The sequence below is a fragment of the Taudactylus pleione genome, unplaced genomic scaffold (assembly GCF_031769625.1).
Source record: "Taudactylus pleione unplaced genomic scaffold, aTauple2 ptg000130l, whole genome shotgun sequence".
Taxonomy (NCBI): domain Eukaryota; kingdom Metazoa; phylum Chordata; class Amphibia; order Anura; family Myobatrachidae; genus Taudactylus; species Taudactylus pleione.
Window position 1 is genome coordinate 7,372,403 of NW_028284532.1, and position 27,104 is coordinate 7,399,506.

Genomic DNA, 27,104 nt, shown 5'->3' on the forward strand with positions numbered 1-27,104 from the left:
ATCAGCATCACACAGCTGATCACTGGGGCCGGCTCCGGGCTCTCCCCGTCAGAGCGGAGCAGTAGTCCGGTAAGGTGGCGTTATTATCACAGGGCTTTCCCTGGTATTTTTGCACAATTTATTTTTAATAACTTTGGCCAGATCACATTTCCCATTACAATTATGTGAAATGCGATCTGCTTACTAAAAATAAATGATACTTAGGGGTTGGAGTAGAATTTTATGAAGTCTACTCCAATTGCCCTGTAATAACTATAGCAGATACTAAAATAATGTGAAAAGGGTGTGAAAACACCCTTTTTCATTTTATTTTAGTAAAAATAATGTTAATAAATACAGCCCTAAGCCTGACCCAAACATGAATAACTAGTGGAATACTTCTTTAAGTGTGAACTAATGGAGACTACACAATCATTGTAAAAATGTTGCTGCTAAATCAGGAACTTAAAGTGGCAATTGCCATTTGAAGAGTGTTACACATTAAATACAATTCTGGATAATGCATGCATATAAAAGAGAAATATATTTCTCCCAAAATATTGATTGTGGTCTGCAAATACAGTCCTAATATGTTCCATGTTCAAAATTCTGTGCTCTTTGAAATATCTAGTAAAATATTTGTACTGCAGAATAGGGTAATTATCACAGCTTGAAAACTCAAGCCAACGTGTTAATCACACGTGTAAGCTATAGAAAGAATGAAAATAAATAAGCCCAGTCTCTTTATGTGCGCCATAGGAGAAAGGAAAGACTTATTTATTCAGGGATTCTTTTTAGTTACATTAATGGTAACTGGACAAAGGGACCAATCCACTTGGTGGCTCAGAGAATCTTAGAAGGTGTTTGCCTTTGCATAAGAGGATATCCTGGGTAGCAAGAACCTCAGCGATAATTGCAGCTTCAGGATACACAGGATCATTTCCTGCGAGTGCTGCTACAAAGTGTAAAATAGCCCATGTCACTTGCTGCAGAGAATCTCCGCAAAGAGCTGGGAATAGGAGCTAACCAGATCATAGGCAACTTCTACAGATTATTTCAGGTAAGAAATGACTTCAATCACATCCTGGAAATTACACACTACACATAACTGTAACCCTTATATAAAGAATGTAAGATTGTTAGGCAACAGGTGGAAATATATGGTGCAATCCTCATTGTGTATATATATATATATATATATATATAATATATATATAGTATATACTGTAATTGTGTTAGAGGTGCCAAGTTATATACCTATGTCATTCAGAGACCCATCGCTTTTCTTTTTTTTAATAATGGTGTATATGTTACCAGATGACTAAACTCTGGAAATATGCAAACTATTGTACAGTAACACATACCCATTCATCTAAATATGTAACTTAAATTGTCCAAAAACAGGTTTCTATTCATCCCTTACTTCCCAAGTCCTTAGAATTGTAAATGAATTGTGTTACTGCTATAACTTTGTGTAGCAATTTCTTTTCTGCCTGTAAATCTGAGTTTTGGTAATAAATGATGACATTTTGCACTGTAAATACAGTGTTTGTGTGTGTGTTTTATTTTAGGTAATTTCTGTGTTTGCTTGTGCTAAAAAAATTGCGTAAGCACCGCAAAGTACTAGAATGCACATTGGTGTCTAAACATGCAGCTCATGAAAGTTTATGTTGCTCTTTGTGTAGTTTTTATGTGTCTGCACCAAGACTAGTGCCATTTGCTGTGTTTTTTTAATGTTTGGAATGTCCTAATTTTGTTTATTGTTGAATTATTTTAATAATTTTAATCACAGCTACTACCGTTCCATCTGCAGCATTTGCACACTGCCGTTTTATGTCGGTTACAAACCTGCAAATGCAACAAACTAGAAATTAATATGTTAAACTGTCTATTTTAATCTTGTCTCAAGATAGTTTGCAACTCACTACAGTAATAAAAAGGGGGGAAGAATGTATTTTATTCATTTAAATCTCTATACTTTCTATATAATATTTCACAACAAAGAGAAAAAGTGAAAGGGGTTAGGGTTCAATACATTTGTAATGGCCACCTATAGATCACCTATGACCTAACATGCTCTGCCAAACTGTAGCTGAGCAACACATGGAAACCATGGGATGTAGTTAAGATGCCGGCGGTTGAAATCCTGGCGCCAGAATCCCGACCCACAGCTTGAATACCGGCGCCGGAATCCTGACATCATTTGAGATGCCGACGCCGGAATCCTGACAGCCGGCATCCCGAATGTAAGCATAGTGGGGTGGGTTAGGTTTACGGCGTGAGGGGGGAGGGTTAGGGTTAGGCTGCGGGCAGGGGGGGTTAGGTTTAGGCACCACTAGGGGGGGAGGTTATGGTTAGATACAGGAAGGGAGGGTTAGGGGGTGAAGGGGGGACGGTTAGTAAGGAGAAGGAGAGAGAACCCCTGTTGGGATTCTGAGCATCGGGATGCCGCTGTAGGTCTCACGTATGTATTACGGAAACCACAGGCTGCCCATCCTATCCTATGAACAGTGCTATGGAATCCTTGTGGCAACTTATAAATAAAATATAGTAAGAGAATTAGTGCAGAAATGAGTTATGGCCCCTCAGAGCAAAGTGATATAACAAGCATGCTACAAAGAGACACAGTTTTCACAATTAATCTGAGACATCAGCCATATTATTAGTGCATATTTTACATATTGTATTATCTTTTTGTGGCACGTGAAGCTTACATATTTATGTATAACTCCCAATAGTTCTGTGTACAGACTGTGAGTCCACTATTCTTTCATCTGGTAAATACTTCAATGAGTTTCCACTGCTCTCTAAACAACTCAGATAAAGGGCCTGACCTCTCATTGGGGAAAGCTTTGTAAAAGTAACCCTCTATGCACCTAGCAGATATCAATCAACATGGAACATTTTTATCTTCCTTTTGAAATTTTATTAACAGTTCTATGGAATACTTTACATCCGTCATACCAATAGTTAGTGTTGATGCTTATATGGGGGGAAGACAAAAATTCAATATGATATATCTAGGCATTACGCTACACCACAATAATGGTACACAGTGTATTTTATTTAGTGGGGGGAATTCAATTCCTGGAAAAGTGCCTCTGGATGGTCGGGCAAAGGCACTTTGTGACCAGTGACTTGATTCATTTTTCCTCACTCTATAGCGGTGCGCCAGAAAACTATGAAGATTATGTACTTGATTGTTTGCAGACGAATATTGCAGCAATGCCCAGCAGGACATTGCTCCAAAATTTCTTCCCTTCTAAGTTTAGCAAGAATATATTTATAGTACATGTGACCAATGGGGAGATGTTTCAATGATAAAATGGCAGCAGGTAGTGTCATGGGGAAATGTATCAAGCATTGGAGTAGTTGCCCAAAGCAACCAATCAGCTAATGCCATTTAAAAGACTGCTGTATAAATGACAGTTAGAAGCTGATTGGTTGCTTTAGGCAATATCTCCACTTTGTCTCTCTCCAAGCTTTGATACATTTCCCCCATGCCACTACTTGCTGCAAAATTCTTATTGGAAGAGAGGTTGCTGGAATTTTGGATGTTCATTTTCAGATTGTTTGTATTTTGTGCCCAGGGTAGGCAACATGTGGCACTCCAGTTGCCGTGGAACTATATATCCCAGCATGCCCTACCAAAATTATAGCATCCCCTAACAGAAAAACTGGCATGTTGGGATATGTAGTTCTACAGTAGATGGAGTGCCACATGCTGTCTTCCCCTGTTATATGCAAGTGAGTGTGTCTGCATGTGATCAGTATATAAATGTGGGACTGTGAGCCTGATTCAGAGATGTACGCTTTTCTGATACTTACGCAGTTTAGTGATAATCAGCAAGCAGTGCATGCATCTGAGGCGCACGCCGCAAGTCCATTACCGTAGTCGCTCACAGCGCCTATTTTCACGCAGAGTTATTGACAGTTGGGTATTGTTTGAGGGAGGTAACAGGGAAGTGGCTGCAAAAACTGAGATGTGTCACGACCGTTTTTTGAGGCAGGTGATCGCCTGTGCTGTGATCCAGTACACAGATATCATGGCTCCTCCATGGCTTCAGCTTGACCTTAGGGCTACTCAGAAGTCCGATAATCGAAGAGTGCAACCTCGGCTGCGTCTTTGTATGCCATCGCTTGGATTTGCAAAGCCACAGATGGGCTTCTCAATATGGTACATATCCCGGCGGCTGCAAAACTTTCATATTCTCGCACAGTTGCTGCATACAAAGACGCAGCAGCGATGGCGCACAGCATATGCTGTAAGGTACATTACCGTAGTTGCTCGCAGCAACAATTTACTCACAGTGTGATTGAGAGTCAGGGAGAATTTAGGGGAGGTATTGTGGAGTGGCAGCAAAGAAGGTAGACGTGTTGCCATCATTTTGGGGACGTGTCACAGACTGCAACTGCGATCTCGTATGCAAAAATATGGCTCAGTTCCCACGGCTATTCTGCAGGGCCATAGGCTCACTTGGGGGTCTATTTACTAAGCTGTGTTATTAGATAAAGTGAACATAGGTAAGGTACCAGCCAAACAGCGACAAACTATAATTTTTCAAACACAGCCTGTGACATGGCAGTTAGGAGCTGATTGGCTGGTACCATACCTCTGAAAACGTTATCTTCTAACACAGCTTAGTAAATAGACCCAGAGCTGCAACAACTGAATGATCTGCGAGCGATGCTGCTTTTTGTGCACAAATGTTGCAACAATTTCCGTACATGCTTGGATTTCAAAGCCGCAGGTGGGCGTCTCAGTCCATGTCCCGGCGGCTGCGACAGTTGCACATTTTTGCATAGCGGCTGCGTACAAATATACAGCAGCAATGGCATTATCGTTCAACTCTAAATTAGGCCCTATATTAGTATTTCTCCACACGACATGATGCCACCAAATCCCACAGCTTCCTTTACCTTTATGTTTTCAGGGAAAATGTGGTGGGTTGATGGCAAAAGGGCATGTAGAGGAATGTATAAATGAAAGATAAAAAAATATTCAGGGCCGGCGCCACCATTAGGCAGCATTACGCCACTGGAGGGCGCCGCTAAATCTCATACTAAAAAATTATAGCTGTCTCTAAGAGACATCCTTCTTTTTGTATTGCGCAAGCCTTGTGGCGGCCCCAGGTCTAACTAGCCACTTATGCGGCTGTCAGTCACCTCACCGCCGGCACTGCACTGGTCACTGCCAGTGCTTGGACTCCTATCCCCTTCCACATCCCCCGGGCTGCCTGTCAGTATGCTTATTTGCAAGTGTGGGTGCCCGTTCCCTGGCCTGCTCTCTCTCATTCCCTAAGCTCCTCCTCTTCCTTACAGAGAGACGAGGAGCAGGACTGGCTGGGGCTGAGAAGAATCAGACTGAGACTTCATTAGTAACTCTAGTATTGTACAGCAAATGTTTGTTTGAAAGCCATATGTGGAGGGTTACAGGAGCATAATAAAGTTACTTGTATAGAGGGGGACAGATGCATAATGTCATGTGTATAGAGGGGGACAGATGCATAATGTTATGTGTACAGAGGGAGACATGTGCATAATGTTAAGAGTACAGAGGGGGCAAGTTGCATAATATTATATGTACAGAGCAGGAGTGTATCTATAATGGGTGCAAGAGGGTGTGGTGCACACGGACCCCTGGGTCCAGGGGGGCCCACACCGCACACCCTGCACCTATTAACTCTTTATAGTTACCTGTCCGATGTCTCAAGTAGTGCTGCTCTACATTGCTGGACCAGCGCTGCAGAGCAGCAAAAGTCACTGGGAAAATGGCGGTGGACATTTTCCCAGTAACTTGCACATGCGTAGTACTGCTGTCCCCAGGAAAACGGCGCAGGCGCCATTACCCCGGAGACCCGAGCATTGAAAGTAGATTCTGGCACTAAGCAGTACCACAAGAGAGAGGAAGAGGCCCACACTGAGTCTGCACACGGGCTCCCTCCTCTCTTAAAACGCCCCTGGTAGAGAGGGAGACAGGTGCATAATGGTACATGTACAGAGGGGGACAGATGCATAATGTTACGTGTACAGAGGGGGACAGGTGCATAATGTTATGTGTACAGAGGGGGACAGATGCATAATGTTATGTGTACAGAGGGGGACAGGTGCATAATGTTATGTATGCAGAGGGAGACAGGAGCAACATGTTATGTATGCAGAGGGAGACAGGAGCATAATGTTACGGGTACAGAAAGGGACAGATGCATAGTTATGTGTACAGAGGGGGGTAGGTGCATAATGTTATGTGTACAGAGGGGGACAGATGCATAGGTATGTGTACAGAGGGGGGCAGGTGCATAATGTTATGTGTACAGAGGGGGCAGGTGCATAATGTTATGTATACAGAGGGAGACAGGAGCATAATGTTATGTATACAGAGGGAGACAGGTGCATAATGTTATGTGTACAGAGGGGGACAGGTGTGTAATGTTATGCATGCAGAGGGAGACAGGAGCATAATGTTAGGAGTACAGACAGGGACAGATGCATAGTTATGTGTACAGAGGGGGACAGGTGCATAATGTTATGTATACAGAGGGAGACAGGTGCATAATGTTATGTGTACAGAGGGGGACAGGTGTGTAATGTTATGCATGCAGAGGGAGACAGGAGCATAATGTTATGAGTACAGACAGGGACAGATGCATGGTTATGTGTACAGAGGGGGACAGGTGCATAATGTTATGTATACAGAGGGGGACAGGTGCATAATGTTATGTATGCAGAGGGAGACAGGAGCATAATGTTATGGGTACAGACAGGGACAGATGCATAGTTATGTGTACAAAGGGGGACAGGTGCATAATGTTATGTGTACGGAGGGGGACAGGTGCATAATGTTATGTATACAGAGGGAGACAGGTGCATAATGGTATGTATACAGAGGTGCATAATGGTATGTGTACAGGGGTATATTTACCAAAGTGCTGGTTTTTAGAAATGGAGATAGTGCCCATAGCAACCAATCAGATTCTAGCTATTATATTCTAGAAGGTGATAGATAAATGTGAAGTAGAATCTGATTGGTTGCTATGGGCAACATCTCCACTTCTAAAAATATACCCCATAATGTTATGTATACAGAGGGGGTGGAGCTGGAGTGGATTTTTTTCAATGTACAGTATTTCATGTGTATCTGGCACCAGACCACACTAACAACTGTACACTTTTTGTGACAATATTTTAAAAGAGCTTTGCCTAGGGGGCCTAGAAACCTTGCATCGACCCTGAAAACATTCCTATGCCACTCCTGAGCTAGACTGTCATATGCACTTTGCCTAATTTGTCTATATGGCAAAATTAACACTGTAGTTTTCTGTTTCCTTGTATTCATATAATAACATGTGAAAATGGTCCCACTGACCCTTTTTGTGAAAAATATGATACCAATGATGCTGGTAATTTGATGCAATCTTCGAAACTGAAGAGGTTGTGATGCTAATATTGCAACCGGTTTGTCAACTGAAATTTACTTTATGCATTAAGCTTGAGTCAAAGCAGAACTGTGTCATTCCGTTGGTTTTATCGTATGTTTAATGGGGATATACAAGGCTGCATAGACACAAGTGTACTGTACGTCACTGTTTCCCTGAGACGGAATGTGCTCTGCATGTGAAGTGATGATCTGTTGTACCTTATCTGGGAGATCCAGAGGCTCTTCCGTGTTGTATACAGGCTGTAGTTTAGGATGAAGCCTGAATGATAGCTGAATGCAATATCCTGAGGTATCGCCATTAGCCAACAAAGAGTGCCCTGAAGACGAGGTAACTCATATGCACTCATTACATTGTGAAATCTTTTTTTGACTTAGCAGGGGTGTGAGGGGTTAGAGAGAACAGCTTTCGGTTTGGGTATTCTGTACATGTAAATTTGTCTTGGACAATGTTTCTTTATTGGGTCTAAAGTTGTACCTTAATGGGCTCTAACTTTACTTTGCTTACATTAGAAAGACATATGCAGATCTCTGCAGGTTTCTAGCAAGCTCTGGTTATTCATCCTTAAGGCCCCTACACACGGAACGATGTAGGCAACAATATGATCTCGTTAACGATTTTCCTTGAACTCCTGAACGCTCTTGAACACTGGACAAACTATATTATGCATACACATGGAACGATTCTACAAACGATCAAACGATATAGATGGGTTAGGAACAACTACAAATCGTTAACGATATTTTGGCAGCAAACAACCTCACAATGTATCTTCTGTCTCCCCGTCGGCTGGCACAAAATGGTTGTAGGGGAGTGGCCAGGAAAAGTGACAACAAATCGTTAGTTGTCCGTGAAATCGTTTGTCGTGCGTACACACGGAATGATGTGTGTCAAATCATAAAAGACAGGTCGTGATCTTTCTGCATGTTCAAAAGGTCGCAGACCCCGACCAGCGGGAGCGTGCATCGGCATTGTTATCGTGCCTACACACGGCAGATTTTAAACGATTTGTCATTCCAATCGGTCGAAAACGGCAATATTTTTTTAAATATTGTACCTTGCGTAGCCACCTTTACTGTTTGTACTACCCACAATTGAGAGAGTAATGAAACAATTAAAGGGAAATACCACAATCACATAATTTTATTGGCCATACAAATTAATATTTTTGAGTAGCCCTTAAACAGAGCATTACGTTTGCTGTGTAGATACCCTTTTTTAGTAAACAGACAACAGTTTGTATGTAAGCAAACTGGCCTGGACAGTAACGTATAAAAGTCTTATCTTTCCCACAATCTAACACAATGTGCCAAATGTAATAAACAGGGTGAGAGTTTAGAGAAAGTGAGCTTAGCAGTAACCTCTCACATTGGTCGTGTTTTATCTTCAAAATGGGAAAATATCTGGATGAGATTTTAAATTGTGAGTTTTTTGAGTCAGAAAAACATGAGAATTTGCTCTGTTGCTTTGTTCTCAGACTCTATTACATTGGCCAAGTTTAAAAAGTGTGAGAAAACTGTCACATTTTCTAAACTCTCACCCTATTACATTTGGCCCATAATCCCCTTAGGTACTGTACTGTATGTGACAGTGTATGGCAGGCTTGTAATGCGGCCCGCATACCTCTCAAGTGTCCCGGATTCAGCGGGACATTCACGATATGTCCCGCTGTTCCGGGATTGCTCACTGTAGTCCCGGCGACCCCAGACCACGCCCCCACGCTCTCCTTCATTCACTGTGCCGCCAGCGTAATCACCAGTGGTGGGCTGGGCCGGGGGGCAGGGTGCTATGTGCCCCCCGGGCCACAGTGTCATGCGGGCCGCGGGCCGGTGCAGTCTGTGTCACTGTGACACAGACTGCACCGCGTGTGTAGCGCTGACCGGACGGAGTCCGGACAGCGCTACACAGCACAAACACACAGCCGCCGGAGCCGGCAGCTTTGTGTTTGCTGTAATCAGCAGCCGCTGAGAGTCTGTCAGACATACAGGGAAGGCACAGAGACTGTGAGAGACTTTGTTAGCTGATTAGCTGCACCCACGGTAGAGAGGGTTGAAGAAGTGAGTTAGATACCCTGAACGGGGCTAGGCTGTTTATTATCTTCTATTCCTTTGTGTTGTACCTATTTTCCCGTGCTGGAAGTAAAGCACCATCTCATTTGTTTTACTTGAAAGCTGTGTGTGTGGACTGTCATTAGGCACCTAAACACTGCACCAATACACCCTCTGCCGAGCTAATTACCCCGTTATCATATATGGTGGAGAATGTGGGCATAAAGAATCTACGCACAAAGGTCTACACAAGACAGCTCTGCAAAGGGAAAAAAATGGATTACAGTAAGTAAGTGGACAAAAGGAGGCTCACTACACCTTCATGATGGAAGGCTCGTCAAGATGGTGAGTGAAGAAAGATCTGTTGAAGTATTTAGTGGAAAAGTTGTATGCATGCCTTCAAATCATGGTTTAAAGGTGTGCAAATTCATTGAAATGACCAGTTATGCAGTGTATACTGTGTCTGTGAAGAGAAATGTGCACTTCCTCGGCATTGGAAGGGTTAAAAGAAATTGTGTGGTTTATCCTGGTGAATTGCTCATGCTTATTAAGTCAAGGTGTGGTACTGAGGGAGCAGAGGCTCCTATTGAAAAGCTATTGAGACTGTTTTGATACATGCTGGTAATTGTAGTGCCACATGAAGAAAAATGTTTTGCTGTGTTAAAAATACTTGTGAAGACAAAGTGTGATACAGTGAAAACAAAAACAAGTTGTTACTGTGTATTTTTTGTGCCAAGAATCATGGGGAACAAAAAAAAATATTCTACTAAGTTTAATTCTCAATCTAGAGAGATGGAAAACCCGGGCTGGAGTTTACAGTCTGAATGTGAAGAAAGTCAGTTACATGGAAGGGATTTAAAGCTGTTTGAAATCCTCTGTGGTGAATCCTTTCAAATTGATAGGGTAAACAATGTTATTACATTGCAAGAGACATTTACAAAGCAGAATAAATATGTCAGTGTGTGTGGTCAGTGTATGGTGCAAGGTCCATCCAGAGAGGACTATGCCAGCATGGAAAGAGTTGACTCTGTGTGAAGTTTGGTGTGAAACACTTATGCGCTATTGCGACCAGATAAGCGACTTGGAGGACAAGTCTACAAAAGAGAAGCTTTTGCATGCGCAAATTGAAAAGATGTTACAGAGTTGTCGTCTTTAAAAATGGCATTTGAGCAGGAAGAAATAAAAAAATGTGAAGTTCTTAAAGAGACAGACCTCAAATTAGCAGTTATGTCTGAACGCCTTGAGGAGGCTAAAATGTTCCAATGTGTTACAAAGTATGAGAATGATGTGCTCCTAGCAGAGAATGATGTATTACAGTAAGATATTGTTGAAATGCAGCAAAAATGTGTGGTACTTCAGCAGGAAGTATAAGAGTTGAAAGAATGTGTCAGAGACATCAGAGTGATGTAGAGCGCACGCAAGTGAAAGTGGTGGATCTGACTCTGGTGTAAAAAGAAAAAGACTCTTTAATTGTGTCCACTCAAGTAAAGCTTAAAGATTGTGAATTGGAGGGAAATTCTCTGGCGGAAAAGTTTTGTGAAGTAAAAGTGAAGTATCTCCAGATGCTGCAGATTCGCGCTCAGTGGGAAAACTGACCCACTTATTAACAGATGGTGATCGCATGACCTGTGAAGCAAAGGTACAGGATGTACAGAAGTCTATGGAGATAGTGATGGCTTCAAAGGATGAGACTCTCTTGTTGCCAAGTGTTCAGTGTGGTGAGAAGGTGACTCAATCACACAGTTTTGCAGGGCAAAGCAGAACCTTGGAGAAAGTTAATTCTGGGAGTCTCGAAAAGAAAAATACACATGTATGTGAAACAATGCCTTCATGCAAGCAGGATGTAATTTGCAGTGCTGCTGGATTTGTCTATGAGGAAGTGGAGTGGTCTCACATGATAAAGCTTGAAGCAAATAGTCCAGCTAAAGTGAATTGGAAAATAGAGACCTCTGTGGAGAGTGAACTTCAACCTGTGCTGGTGGAACATGTTGAAATTGTTCATTATATTTTCAAGGCTCAATAATTGGGAGCACAAGAAAATCCAAGAGATCTATGCCTTAATGAAATGGCAGATAGCCATCAAAGCCGTAAGATAAATTATGTGGATCAATGGAGTAAATATTCAAGTATCCTACATGGACACGGGAGTCCGGAATCTGAGGGTGACTGTGCCAGTACATTGTCAGTTGACATAAAGCTAAGGTCCAGAAGTTGTGATGCTGGTGACTCTCAGGATAATGTTAGCTCCTCTTCTTTCAAGGGGCCATCGGTGAAATATACCAATAGCCAATACAGGACTTTAAGGCTGAAGGTTAAAGATGTGCATTTAATAGCTTTAAGTGGCAAGAGTAAAGATGAAGTATGTCGCTTTGGAAAAAGTTACTTCAAGTTCTTAATACCTGTTGCAGTACCCATTGGTGAGCCTCAAGTACTGCATAAAGAAAGCAAGTACCACCATTTGTACCATAAAGTTAGGAAAAATGTAAGGAGAAAAATTACCTCCGGAACTTGGAGGATGCAGCCCCCAGAAATGACCAGAGTTGGGATGATCTTGGAACTGGTGGATGGTTCTGAGAATAATGAAGAGGGACTTCGTCATGAGAATGCCTCGTCCCATGTCGCTGAATCCAGGGGTTTCAAGATGGGGAGGGGGATATGTGGCAGTAATACCAGAGAGCCCAGTGAAGCTGAGCGAGCCATTGGGGGCCAAGAGGCATGTGTCTGGACCTTGCAGGAGGCAAGGGGGGACCACAAACTCTCAGACTGTGACATTGAGGCAGCTGGGCTGCAGACTGAGGAAGCCAGGGCCGACTGTATACATATACAGGGAAGCACATAGACTGTGAGAGACTTTGCTAGCAGATTAGCTGCACCCATGGTAGAGAGGGTTGCAGAAGTGAGTTAGACAACCTGAACAGGGGCTAGGCTGTTTATTATTTTCTATTCCTTTGTGTTGTACCTATTTTCCCCTGCTGGAAGTAAAGCACCATCTAATTTGTTTTACTTGAAAGCTGTGTGTGTGGGCCCTCATTAGGCACCTAAACACTGCACCAATCCACCCTCTGCCGAATTAATTACCTCGTTATCACTATATATATATATATATATATATATATATATACAAATGTACCCACTCTCTAGAAGTATTGTGGACAACGGTCTGTGGTAGCTGCATGTAATAATATTTAGGGCTCTATTTACTGCAATCCGCATTTGTAAAGCAGATTGTAGTATGATATTACTGACTGAATTCGCATTGCGAATTCAGGCAATATCACAGGGATTTACTACAAATCCCTTGCAGGGACAGAGCTTGCGAGAAAGCTCTGTCCCTGTGAATCCCCTTCGGAGCCTTATCACGGTATTTTCATAAAAAATACAGTGACAATTGCCCCGTGTATGCGCTGACCGGCTGCCGCTGCTACCCCCCCTGTCGCCAATCCCTGCCCCTGACATTAAGCCCTACCCCCCGTGATTGTGGACCCCCCGGACCACACAGCTGATTAATGGGGCCGGCTCCAGGCTCTGCTCTGCATGTTAGAACAGAGCAGGAGTCCCGTAACTGGGGGAGACCCTGGATAATGCCACCTCCAGGTGGCGTTATTATCACAGGGCTTTCCCCGGTATATTTTCTTATTTTATTTTTAGTAACTTTGGTCAGATCACATTTCCCACTACAATTATGGGAAATGCAATCTGCTTACTAAAAATAAGTGATAAATAGGCGTGGAGTAGAATTTTACGAATTCTACTCCAATTGCCCTTTAGTAACTGTAGGTGATACTAAAATAATGTGAAAAAGGTGTGAAAACACCCTTTTTCACTTTATTTTAGTAAAATAATGTTAATAAATAGAGCCCTTAATCCACTCACATAAAAAAACTGTATATTCAATTTAAGTACATAGGTAACTGATTTAATGTCACAGACACAAAGGGCCTGCTTCAGAGGTGCATGCAATCCACACGCAATGCTGATGTTCGCTTAGTTGAGCATTTATTTTTAACTGTGTGTGTGCAAAAAGTTCTGAAAATCTCTAAGGCATGTGTTTACACAGAGTGTATGCACTAAGGTGCTGTTGCGATCAGGACATATGGTATCAGAAATGGAGCAACAAAGTGATGGGCTTTCTTGTGGAAGGTGGCCTGAACTGAATGGAAAAAAATTCATTCTGAAGAAAATCTAGAATTGGTGGAACGATAGCAGAATCAGGGTTCAATAGTTCATTTTCACTGAAAAATATTTTTTCCCAAATACTATAATAAATAGAGGAATAATTTAATTGTGTAGCTTTATGAACTACCTCAATTACCTTTCTTAGAGACTCTTTTGTATAGGCAATGATAACTTAGTTCCTTTGCACCTCAAATATAGGGCATGTGGATTGGGAGGCAGAATTGTTGCCCAATACAGAATTTCTGACTGAGGCAACAGACATATTGGGCCAAATGTAATAGGGTGAGAGTTTAGAAAAGTGAGAGTTTCTGACACTTTTTAAACTTTACCAATGTAATAGAGTCCAAAAACAAAGTAACAGAGCGAACTTGCATGTTTTTTTAGACTTAAAAAACTCTCACGATTTAAAATCTCATTCGGATGTTTTCACATTTTGAAGATAAAACTCAACCAATGTGAGAGTTTACTGCTAAACTCTCACATTTTCTAAACTCTCACCCTATTACATTTGGCCCCAAGACTGCTTTAGAAGCATTCCCCATGCGACTACATGCCACGGATGGCATGGCCAACATAGAAGCACCACTATAACTTCTAGTGCTTCTCTGTTGAATTTCCATAGCGTGCCGGCAATGAGGCTAAATCAGAGTCACTGTAGTTGCATGCAGCAGTGGATGACTGACTACTTTATGCTAATCTTAGGATCCGTGGTGGCCAGCACGGCATATCACAACCTACTCAGGTCCCGCTGGTTGCTAGGAGGTCTGAAGGCCAGCGTCAGTAACCACTTTGCATGCTAGTCCCAGTAATTGCTAGGAGACCAAGATGCAATGTATGTGAGCAGAGGCTGCACAGGAAGATCTGCTGCTAGTGTTTAATTGCTGGGATACTCTATAGTTGCTCTCCTATGTGCAGCAGCTCACCTGTAACTTATTTCACTTGGAGGGGGTTGGTTATAATTGATATTTGGTGATTGGTCTATGTGTGTGTGTTAACAGGCAGCCAGACTTTCACCTCTTTGTCAGTTATAGCTTCATGCCTTGGTGTAAACTAGCTGATCCAAATACCTGGTGCTCTGTAATGCTGGTATCATGAATTCTTGTCATCTATTATAGTTTGATCTATGGTCTCCTGCTCCCTGCATCACCTATTGTTAAGCATCACCGTACTTAATATTGGAAAGTGTCATTTGTTTGCAGTTAACATTATCAAGCTACCTGTTGTTATACAGCTCCTGCTGTTATTTTCAAAAACCACAAGTTTAATTATACAGTCTCATTGTACTCAGATTGGAGGAACTTGATAGGAGTGCCGTAGAGGTGAGAAACATTTTAAAATACAATACTAAAAGCAACAGATCTTATTATCAAAAGGATTAGGAAAAGCTTTGGACAAGGAAGCCATTATGGTTCTATTATGGTTTCACTAGCATGAAAGCAAAAAAAAGGGCATTTAGGAAATACAATCAGACTCAAAATAATGAAGACAAAGGGCTCGATTCAATTCAGCACTATGCTGAATAGCCCCGGCAGGCACCTCCTGTAGCTATTCAATTCAGTGCGCTGTTTGGTCCGACTAAAGGATTTCTTCTCCCTGAGGATGACCCCCCTGAGGGTGCAAGGAGAAATCCAACAAAAGTGCCAGCCGTGAGGCTGTTTTACGATTAAGCGTGGCACTAACAGCCTCGCAGCCAGCACTTTAGTCGGGCAATGCCGGTTCTTGAGACTAAACACCCAGGTTAAGTCATGAGAACCGGCATTCTCCGACTTAAATGCCAACTGTCGGACCCAACAGAGCGCTAAATTGAATAGCTCCGGGAGGTCCTTCCCAGGGCTATTCAGCATCACACTTAATTGAATCGAGCCCATATACTTTTTTTAAGAATATAATTGAAAGGAGAAAATCAAATGGAAGAATAATAAGACTTAAGACAGAGAGTGAGAGCCAGGTTGAGGGAGACAAGGCAATAGCAGATCATCTAAATCAATATTTTTGCACAGTATTCATTACAGAAGGGGATGGGAAAAGGCAACAACTGAGTTGCAATACATTCATACTAAGAAGGTAGAAGAAATACATTTACAGAGGAGAGGGTCTTAACAGAACTCTCAAAACGAAAAGTGGAGAAATTAATGGGGCCAGATGGGATACATCCAACGATACTAAAAGAGCTTAAAGAGGTGCAGGCAACACCATTAACAGAATGATTAAACCAGTCACTAGCTACAGATGTAAATCCTGAGGACTGGAAAAGAGCAAATTTAGTCCCACTGCACAGAAGTGGAAGCAAGGAAGAGGCAACTAGCTACCGACCAGTGAGCCTTACATCAGTAGTAAGGAAAATAATGGAAACACTATTAAAAGAATGAGTTGTGGAATATCTTAAATCCAGCAATTTACAGGATCCCAATCAGCATGGATTTATTGGGGGGATCATGCCAAAAAATCATATTGAGAGCAAGAGGGGGCCATAGATGTAGCTTATCTAGACTTTAGTAAGGCTTTTGACACAGTTCCACATCACAGACTGCTAAATAAACTTAAAAATGTTGGATTGGATTCTAAGATGGTTGAATGGATAAGAACTTGGTTACAGTGTAGGAAATAGAGAGTTGTAGTAAATGGAGTCTACTCGTAGAAGGAAAATTTACCAGTGGAGTACCCCAGGGGTCTGCACTTGGACAAGTGCTTTTTACTATCTTTGTTGGTGACATTGCAAATGCTATTAAAGGAAAAGTATGCCTTTTTGCAAATGACACAAAGATAGGTAACAGGGTAGACACACCAGGAGGGGTAAAACAAATAATTGAGGAAAAATGCAGACTAGAGGAATGGTCAAAACATAGCAACTATAGTTTAATGCTAAAAAATGAAAAATCATACACGTGGGTCTCAAAAACCCAAAGGCTGAATATAGTATCAAGGGTACTATAAAGGAAACTACAGAGGAGGAAAGGGATTTAGGATTCACTATTTCAGATGACCTGAAAGCAGGTAAGCAATGTAAGAAAGCATTGAGAAAGGCAAGTCAGGTGCTTGGTTGCATGGGGAGAGGAACCAGTAGCAGGAAGATATAAGTAATAATACCCCTGTATAGGTTACTGATACGGCCTCATGTTGAATACTGTTCAGTTCTGGAGGCCATATCTCTAGAAGGATATAAATAGATTAGAGACTTTAAAAAGAAGGGCAACTAAAATGGTGAATGGCCTACAATACAAAACTTACCAGAAAAGACTAAAAGATCTTAATATTTATAGTTTAAGCAGAGAAGGGAAAGGATGGACATGATAGAAATGTTCAAATATATCAAGGATTTTAATAAGGTACAGGATGGAGACATTCTGCAAAAGGAAAGTACTAGAACATGAGGCCAAGCACTGAAACTGGAGGAAGGTAGGTTCAAAGAGAATCTGTGGAAAAAGGGTAGTGGCTAAATGGATAATCTCCCATCAGGGGTGGTAAAGACTAAGACAGTAGAGCAATTTAAACATGATTGGGATAGGCACAAGAATTTTCTAACAAAGGACTAAGGATCAAATAGGATTGAGGTTACTAAAAGGTTAAAAAAAAAGGGGCAGACTAGATGGCCCAAGTGGTTCATATCTGCCATCAAATTCTATATTGTATTCTACTAATCCATCTTTAACCGTGTGATCACCAGATTATTGTATAAACCTCTACTACTCTGAGTTTAAGATCTGGTGGCATCTCTGTACCAGTAAGAGCGTCTCTCTCTAGGGCGGTTGTTATAGGCAGTAGACCTCTGTAGTGTGGTTCTAGAGGTTTTATGCAATTGTTCAGGTGTATCATAACAGCTAATGTTAATATCTGTTCAACTAATGCGCCGGTTCGTGCATGTGCAAGTGGAAACCCGTGGCACCCATTGATTTTACATTGGTCACTACATCCATCATCATTAGTATCTGCACTTGCAACATCCCCATTCTAGCTGCAAGAAATCTGTCAAAAAACAAGTTTTCCTTCCCTGTATGCAAAACTCAAAGTTGCATGGGGATTTTGATACACTCCCAGTAGCGCTAGCGTTAAAAGCCAAGGCTGGTTATAGCAAAATAAGGTAGTGGTGTGGCAGAACAAAAAGCTTGTGTTCCCCCCAAAAAATTGCTATTACTACCTTGTAGGCCCTGCCAGATTGCTCAACTAGCCTTAGGCCAGTCAGCATCCAGTGTCCACAGGCACCTTCAATCCAGCTGTAAAAAGAAAAAAATTAAGCAACACTAATCCATACGGTGAAAAAGAAAAATAGTAATGAAAGTGCTAGTAGTAGAAATTTTGAGGGGACCCTACACTCTTTGTCCTCCAGCTTTAGGCTTACAGTGTAAACCTCATGCATATCACCACTTTTCCACCTCCAAATCATCAGCTATTACATCCAGCGATTTGGTGCCCAAACTAGCCTGAAAACTGCTGGACTCTTTGGTGCTGATTTTGAGTTGGGAGCAAAGCAAAAAAATCAAGTAACTTCACACCTGGGCAACCCATTCTGCAATGCAAGGTATGAAAATTATTTTTGCATGGTACATACTGGATGCTTTTTACAAGTAGCCCACAAATGCTGGGCAACTGTATTTTTGCACTGCAATTTAGATTTGAGTTTGGATACACCACTTTCAAATCTAAATCTCTCTGCACATTTGAAATCAGCCCCAGGGGCAAAAGCAGAAATTTTTACAGAGGGGGTTGGGTTTCCGTACACACATTTATAATATATATACAGTATACTGTGTGTGTGTGTGTATATATATATATATATATATATATATAATACTTACACACACATACATATACATACACATACATATGTCACACATACCTTACACACACACCTACTGTATGTCATACATACATTACACACACACACTTACCTTGCAGCAGCTGCGGGTTGTAGAACCGATAAGGATGGGACCTGGCAGGCTGGCACCATGACATTAGGCCCCTCCCCCTAGCGGCAAAATGCCACAATTCGCGGGTCAATCGGGAGGGGGCAGAGCCAAATGATGCAATTCTAATGGAATCACGTCATATTGGCTTCGCCTCCTCCCGATTGACCCGCGAATCGCAGCATTTTGCCGCAAGGGGGAGAGGCTTAAGAAAGATGGTGCCTGCTCTCCAGTCTGTCAGGGGGGGCTTCTGGGTACTCAGAACCCCCCTTCCCCTGCGTGCGCTAGTGAGCCCCAACTGCAGGGCAACATGGTTTTGCAAAGTTGCTTGTTTTTTTATTTGCTCCCAACTTAGAATAAATCCTTCTGTCTATTTGTAAGAACAGGCATTGTAGTTGTTGAAAAAGAAATTTAAAAATACACAGTGTTAATGGAAAAAGTGTGTTATGTCACTGTCATGAATCGTGGTCTTAGCCGCCCATACAGGGTTAAATGTTCATTCATTGCTGTGTCTAAAACCTCCAACAGACTATCCCAGTGATTACTGCTCACCTGGCTGCTCACCTAGTCAGCCTGACCGATTCAGCTCACCTGTCTGCACTAGAATTTTTTTGTTTTTCATCTTTACATGTTCATTATCACTGGAGTATACACCTCCTATTTATCACATTGAGGATTTATTGTGAAGAGGTTCTCCAGTTCTCATATATTGGGATATCGCATAAGATAAATTATATAATATTATTATATTTATAAGCGTGAAGCGGTATTCTCCAATTCTTCTTTCTGTGTATTTTATTGTCTGGTGAGGGTAACATCAGGGAGATATATACTACTTCTTTAGCAGCTTAGATAGCGCAATTATTGGCTAATATCATATTTTACAATTTTCGAGCCTGACCGATTACCTGTTATCACTCCCTATATATTTCCAGGCCTAGGAAAGACTCATTGTCTGAAGAACTGTGGCCCCGATTCAGACCCGCTCGCTAGATGCGTATGCAAATTCGGCAAGGCAGGCAATCGCACGGGAAGGCATAAGCACGCCCACTATGTCTTGGCGTGCGATCGCATTGTGTATGCAGACGCCCACCAGCCTGTCTTAAGACGTCCACTTGCAACCATTGGTCGAGTACCATCGGAGGCGAACGCAGGGCTTGTGGTTAACCATACCCTACCGCAAGCACTGCGAGCACTTCAGTGTAAAATCCAGCCAGGTGACATGTACTATGATGCTGTGTCTTAATTATGCATGCCTCTGAAACGGCGTTAAGCAGCTTGGGCACGCCTGAGTTCGCACCTCCACTCCCCCATTTTCATCGACCAACCCTTGTCACCACCCACAAACGGCTACTTCTGTCACTCATTCAGCGGGGCTGTCTATGCTCAGCGAGCGAACGCTTCCCGATCGCTCACACCAGTTTGCGCACGTGAATTGCGATGAGTACGCATGAGCAGATTACAAACAATCGGCTGGCTGCTTGCGAACGCTTCTTAGCAAGCGGGTCTGAATCGGGCCCTGTGTACTTTGCTGAAACTCAACCATAACCCACTTGTACCATCGCTGTTTGCCAATCAGCGCTGCGGCTTCCATGACGCATACAGATAACCAATGGGACTGTTTACCATTGCCGCTGTGTACCATCTCAGCGCCGCAGCTTCCACACCACACACAGATCGCTTGCTGTTGTCTGCATTCCATCTACCGCTGTGTATCATCTCTCAGCACCGTGGCTTCAACGCTGCGCACAGACCGCTTCTAACTCCAGCTCCAGTTCTGCCAGTGTACCTACCATCTGCTGTTGCCACACATCTTATCATCTGTGTCGATTTCACTCTGCGTTGTGTGGGCATCATCTGGATGGTGTTGCAAGCATCACTACACTCTGTGGCTATAATAGGTTACTGCATAATCTAGGTTGACTAATTTGGTTATCATGTACTGTGTGCTCTTGTCTTGGGATGACAGTCAGCGTTGGAGTTCTAGGTCTGGAGTGCATGATCGGGTCACAGTCTTTTAGCATCGAGGTGTTCAGTACTGTGTGTGCCTGAAGTGTCTCTCTATCCTGAATTCCCCTTCCCTATGGTACAGGTCTTGCGTCGGAGCTATACCAGGGAAATAGCTTAATTAGTTCTTCCCTGGTTACATAAGACTCCGATTCCTGGCTTGGTTCCCAGGCCAGACTGTCAGTACTATACTGTTTTGAGTTCAGGTTCTTCTTGTCACTGAAGTAATTCTCTGGCCTGACTGGTCCTCGGACTGCCTGGTGGCTTGGGTTCCTGTTCCAATTCTAGCATTTTTGCATTGCTCCAGTCCGTGATACCTTGGCGTATATTTACTAAAGTGAGAGTTTTTAGAAATAGAGATGTTGCCCATAGCAACTAATCAGATTCTACTTAAGATTTAACTAGCACCTTCTAGAAGATGAAAGCTAGAATCTGATTGGTTCTTATGGGCAACAGCTCCACTTCTGAAAACTCTCACTTTAGTAAATTTACCCCCTAGTGTCTTTAGCCTGCCATTACCTGTATTTCTATGAGTCATGGCATCTTGAAGCCTCCCCATTTCCTGCACTCCTCAGTTAATACCCTGGGCCCCATACCAGATCTACAGAATACCAGAATCGTGACAGTTTGTTCAGACCCTATGGATCCGGGCGAGGGATTACTCCCAAGGGCAGAAATCATGTCTGAACTGGCCGAATGAGTAACCAGACAGGAGATAGTGAAGTATCAGATTACCCAATATCTCCACCAGTTATCTGAACAGATAAAAAAAAATCAGAATCCAGTGGCTGGGATTGTCACTACTGTTTCCCAATCCAGACTCCGGTTACCTACCCCTAACAAGTTTGATGGTAACCCAATGTTGCATTCACTTTGAGTTACAAGCTGCTAAATTTCCTACTGAAAGAATCAAGACTGCCTATGTTATTTCTGTCTCTCTTCAGCAGAATCTTCAACGAGTTAGGTAGATCTTCTTTAGCTGCAGCTGACATCTTACGGCTGAGACAGAAACATCTTACAGTGGGTCAGTATGTCATCAAGTTTAGAACACTTGCCTCTGAACTCTCTTGGAACAACGAGGCTTTGATGGCAGTTTTTTGGCAAGGACTATCTGATCGTATTATGGATGAATTAGTCTCCAGAGACTTACCATCAGACCTGGATAATTATTTACCATGTGTAACCGAGTGGACATTCACTTCAGAGAAAGACAGTTGGAAAGAATAAGTTGGCACAACCCAAATTCCAGTCAGTTCTTCGGGAGAGCTCAACATTGTCTTCCCCTGTCGAACCTATGCAACTTGACAAAGCCCGTCTTTCACCCAGAGAACATGAACGATGGTTAAAAGAGAGATTATGTATCTATTGTGCCAACCCTGGTCATTTTTTACAGAATAGTCCTCATAAGTTGGGAAACACTTTGGGGGTCATTCAGACCCGCTCGCGAGCAAAGGACGCTCGCAAGTGGATCGATGTTGCCCCACTGCGCATGCACACGACGGAGGGAGCTCCGACGTGCGCATGCTCGAGACCCGGATAGCGTCGGGCTCTCCGTCGCTCCGGGTCTCGCACCAAAGGGGGCGTGCTGTCGATGTTGATTGACAGCACGCTCCCTTTGGTGGGCGTGCCGGGGGCGTGGCTGCCAGACGGAGGATGTCAGTGGGAGTGATTTTGGCTCTGATTGAGCCAAAATCACTCCTGGGCTTGCGGCAGCGAGACACTACTGCAGGGTCTCGTCGCAAGCCCGATGGTCGCGATGGTCAAAGACCATCGCGACCATCTTTTTGGCCGCTTTGCATATGCTGTGGGTGGTCACCCACAGCTATGCGAGCGGCCAGGAGGCCGCTCCATTTTCAGGTAGGAGGGCACTGATTCAGAGCGAGTGCTCTGGTCAGAGCGTTCAGCTCTGAATCAGGCCCTTTGTCCTAGCTAATGACGGGGAGGTCTGTATAGGAGTATCTCTTCATGCTCCCCAAAATGAAAACTGTGCTATATCTGCACAAATCAACCATCCACTAGTGTCTCATTTCATTTTAGCTCTAGTGGATTCAGGAGCTGCAGGAAATTTTATTTCTGCCAAACGTGATCAGTAATGGGAACTGCAGAAGTTAGCAGTTCCCATTACTTTGTCTGCTGTGGATGGTTGTCATATTCCTGGAGGCCGTATAATGTTCCAAACCTGTGACCTTGGGTGTGGGAGTATTGCACTCTGAACTAAGGAGCTCATTCAGACCCTCTCACTATGATGCAAATGCTTGTAGCTGACCGATAGTTGCGATCTGTGCATGTGTACGCATTGCATTGCGCGTGCACGAACCACTGCGAGAGATCGGGAAGCATATGCTCTCCCAGCATAGCCAGCCCAGCTGAATGAGTGACAGGTCACGCCATTTGTGGGTGGTGACAGGAGCAGGCCACTAAAAATGGGGCAGTGGAGGTGCGAACACCGGCATGCCTGAGCATCCCAATGCCGTTACAGAGGCGTGCATAATTAACAGGCAGCATCATTGTCCACGTCACCTGGTTGAAATACACACTGAAGTGATTGCAGTGCTTGCGGCAGGGTATGGTCAGCCTTAAGCGCTGCGATCGCATCCAATGGTGCTCGATGTACCAATGTTTACAAGCACTTCCAGGAGATGACATGCGCAAATGGGCATTTTAAGAATGGCTGGTGGGCTTCTGCATACACATATTGATTGCACGCCAAGACATAGTGGCTGTGCTAATGCTTTGCCGTGCGCTGGATTTGCATACACATCGAGCGAGCGTATGCATCTAGCGAGAGGGTCTGAATGAGCTCCTAATTTCCTTCCTAGTGATTCCAGAGTCTACAAGTCCAGTTGTTATTGGATATCCATTGATAAAATGCCACAACCCACACATCGACTGGTCTCCACCCCATATTCTTGCCTGGGGCCCCAACTGTACCGAGACTTATTTACAGACTGTTGTTCCTTACTGTGTCACAACAGTAAAGGTGGCATGGGAATTACTTGTTCCTACCAGACAATTTGCAGATGTGTTCAGCTAACAGGCGGCAGAGACTTTACCACCACATTGACCTTGGGATTGTCCAATCGATCTAATCCCAGGTAAAATTCCTCTTCATGGAAGGGTCTATCCATGATCCATTCCTGAGATCCAAGCCATGGCGGATTATGTAAAAGAGTACTTGGAATGTGGCCTTATTCGGCCCTCCTCATCTCCAGCTGGGACAGGGTTATTTTTGTGAAAAAGAAAGACCTTGCATCGACTATCGGGGCCTAAATGATATGACTATTAAGAACTGATACCCATTGCCACTCATCACCTGTAATGAATCCTAAGAAGAATCTCTTCTGCAGAAGGCAAGAGTTCTGAGGATTATTATTATTGCAATGGGATCAACCAAAGGATAGTGCAGTTGTAACTCTAGACCGTAGATGCTAGACAAAGGTGGAGATCTGCGGTCACGTAGCAGCCTTGAGGGCTGGAGGTGCTTGGCATAGATGGTGACCTGATGGTCACAGAGCAGCCTTGAGGGCTGGAGATACTTGGCAAGATGGTGACCTGATGGTCATGGAGCAGCCTTGAGGGCTGGATATACTTGACAAGATGGTGACTTAATCAGAGCAGCCTGAACGGCTAGGGATGTTCCAAGATGCAGAGCAGCGGAGATAACCTTTTGTGTACAATAAAGTCATACTCAGACGCTGCACTGCGGTTAATGTCGCCGGGATGGTGCGGCAATTGTGGTGACTGAAGACACAGAGCAGCAGAGATTGCTGTGATGTTTAGACTTAGTCCACTCAGACGCTGCACTGTGGTTAATGCCGCCGGGAAGTGATCAGGCAACTGGGAGATGATGTGTACACACACTGCGGAGGTAGTTGTGGTGTAAGGCTGGAGACCCTTGGACGCAGCAGTGCGCACTGTGCCGCCGGAATATGACACAGCACTTGGAATGCTGGAGGCACTCTGCAGCGGAGACAGCTGAAATGTTATGCTGGAACCTCAGATGCTGCAGTGCAGTTAATGCCGCTGGGATGTAACACAACAGGAGACTCGACAGACTCAAGACTGGAGATGCTAACAAACGCAATGAGAGATACCAACACCGGCACCCGAGCAACGCACTCCCAGGACAGAGAAAGGAGGAAGAACCAATCCAGTCCCGGCAGGGATGACGTACAGCCGCATGAGTTGACAGCATGGCATCTGTCTCCCGGCAACAGGCCTAAGAGAATCGCAGGAGCACCATTGTCCAACAAGACGCGGCGGCAACTTGTAACATCACCAAATTATTCAATCTTTTCAAGGCAGCCTCTGTTTTCACAAAATTAGATCTTCGTGGAGCAAATAACCTGATATGGATAAGAAAGGGTGATGAATGGAAAACCGCATATAATACCAGGTATGGTTATTACGAATACCTTGTAATGCCATTTGGACTATGTAAAGAGTCTGCAGTATTTAAAAACGATGTCAATTAAATATTCCGTGACCTTTTGTACAAGACTCTTGTGTATATAGATTATATACTCATATTTTCCAGATATTCAAACTCATCATTCCCACATGAAGGAGGTTCTTTAGTGACTTCGGCAAAATCAGTTGTATTGCAAGAGAGAGAAATGCACCTTTGGAGTAACATTCATTCCCTTCCTTGGCACTGGACTCACCATGGACAATGAGAAAGTGCAGGCCATTCTAAACTGGCCTCAAACTACCACCTTTGGTGCCATTCAGTGTTTCCTAGGATTCGCCAATTATTACCGGAAATTCATTTGAGGTTATTCCACTGTGGTTGCACCCATCACGGCATTAACCCATAAAGGTGCCAAGCCAGCCAAATGGCACATAGAGGCACAGCTAGCCTTTCAACAAGTCAAGCAAGCTTTTATTTCAGATCCTATTCTGAGACAACCTGAGATTGACAACCCGTTTTTACTGAAAGTTGATGCCTCCTCTGTCGGAGTTGGAGCAGTTCTGTCACAAAAGTATGATGATCTATGGCACACCTGTGGATTCTTTTCCCGGAAATTCATCCCAGCTGAACAGAATTATGCCATAGGCGATCAAGAGTTGCTAGCTATCAAACTCCCTTTAGAAGAATGGCAACATCTTTTACGGTGCCCACTACCCTATTACAGTTCTTCCTGATCACAATAACTTATTGTATTTGAAAACTGTCCAATGCATGGATCCAAGGCAAGCTAGTTGGGCATTATTCTTTTAACCTTTTAATTTACGAGTCACTTTTCGGCCTGGTTTCAAGAATTGTAAAGCTGATGCTCTGTCATGTTCTATGATGGAAGAAGTGGTTTCTGTGTCCCTTGAACCAGAACACATCATTAATCCTCTCAGCATAGCAGTCAGAAAACCAACAGATTCTCCACCCTCTCTGTAAAACTTTTGTTGCAGAAAATCCTCGACTCAAACTCCTTCAATGGGCTCATTGCACTAAATTTGCAGGACATGCTGGGGTACGTAAAACTTATACCTTCATTTCCAGAAGTTGTTGGTGGCCCTCACTTCGTCAAGATGTCCAGCAATTTATATCCGCCTGTGCCATCTGTGCCCAACGTAAAAGCTCTCGACTGGGTTCTTCAGGCAAACTACTACCATTGCCAATTCCTCATCAACTTTGGACTCATATCTATGGATTTTGTTACAGACTTACCCAGTTCTGATGGATACACTACTTTTTAGGTCATAGTAGACATATTTTCTAAAATGGCACATTTTGTTCCTCTCCATGGTCTTCCTTCTTCTCCTGTTTTAGCTAAATTGTTTGTCAAAGAGATCTTCCATCTTCATGGGTGTCCAGAAGATATCGTGTCAGACCGAGTATGCAATTCATTGCCCAGTTCTGGCGGTCTTTGTGTCAAGCTCTCCAAATATAATTTTACTTTTCCTCTGCTTATCACCCACAGTCTAATGGACAAACAGAGAGAATTAACCAGGATTTGGAGACCTTTCTGAGAATGTTCATTTCATCTTCACAAGACGACTCGCTTCAATTACTCCCATGGGCAGAATTAGCACATAATCCTCACAACTATGAATCATCTAACTCTATTTCTTTTTTTTACAGTTTTTGGTCTGCACCCCAGAGTTCCGTTATTCACAACACTCTCTGCCAGTGCAGTTTCTGCTTCTGAACAAAGTATTCAACAATTCTCAGATATTTGGCTTTGTGTGGGAGAAGCTTTACTCAAAACTTCTAAACGGTACAAAATCCAAGCAGACAAAAATGCCGAATTATTCCCAGCATGAAAATTAGAGATAGGGCCGTATTCAATTAGTTTTGCGTATGAAATTAAGTTTAGCATACTGGACTTTCGCCTACGTCGAGTATTTTAGCTGCGGAAACTTATTACGCGTGTACCCGCGATTCACCCTATTCAATTTCAAAAAATGCAAAAACTGTGACACTCGAAGTCAGAACAGACAAAAAGTGGTGTCAGAATCGGATAAATCAGCCTGAACCCCCCAAAAAGATGCAGAAACATTGGGGATCAATGTAGTAGTGCCCGATTAGCCGTAATACAACTGTTTGGGGTACTTAAGTT

The 27,104-nt window shown here is 43.2% G+C and overlaps 1 protein-coding gene across 2 annotated transcripts in view; it reads left to right on the plus strand.

The window, feature by feature from the left end:
* The first annotated feature begins 970 nt into the window (after positions 1-970).
* Positions 971-27,104, plus strand: part of ACKR5 (atypical chemokine receptor 5) — a 37,555-nt gene continuing 11,421 nt past the window's right edge. Inside the window, exon 1 of one of the 2 annotated variants that reach the window (XM_088473185.1) lies at positions 971-1,039. The gene's annotated coding sequence lies outside the window, so the exon portion shown is untranslated. Of the gene's footprint in view, positions 1,040-7,646; positions 7,746-27,104 lie in introns of those variants that run through there. The other variant, XM_088473186.1, reaches the window with a different exon arrangement.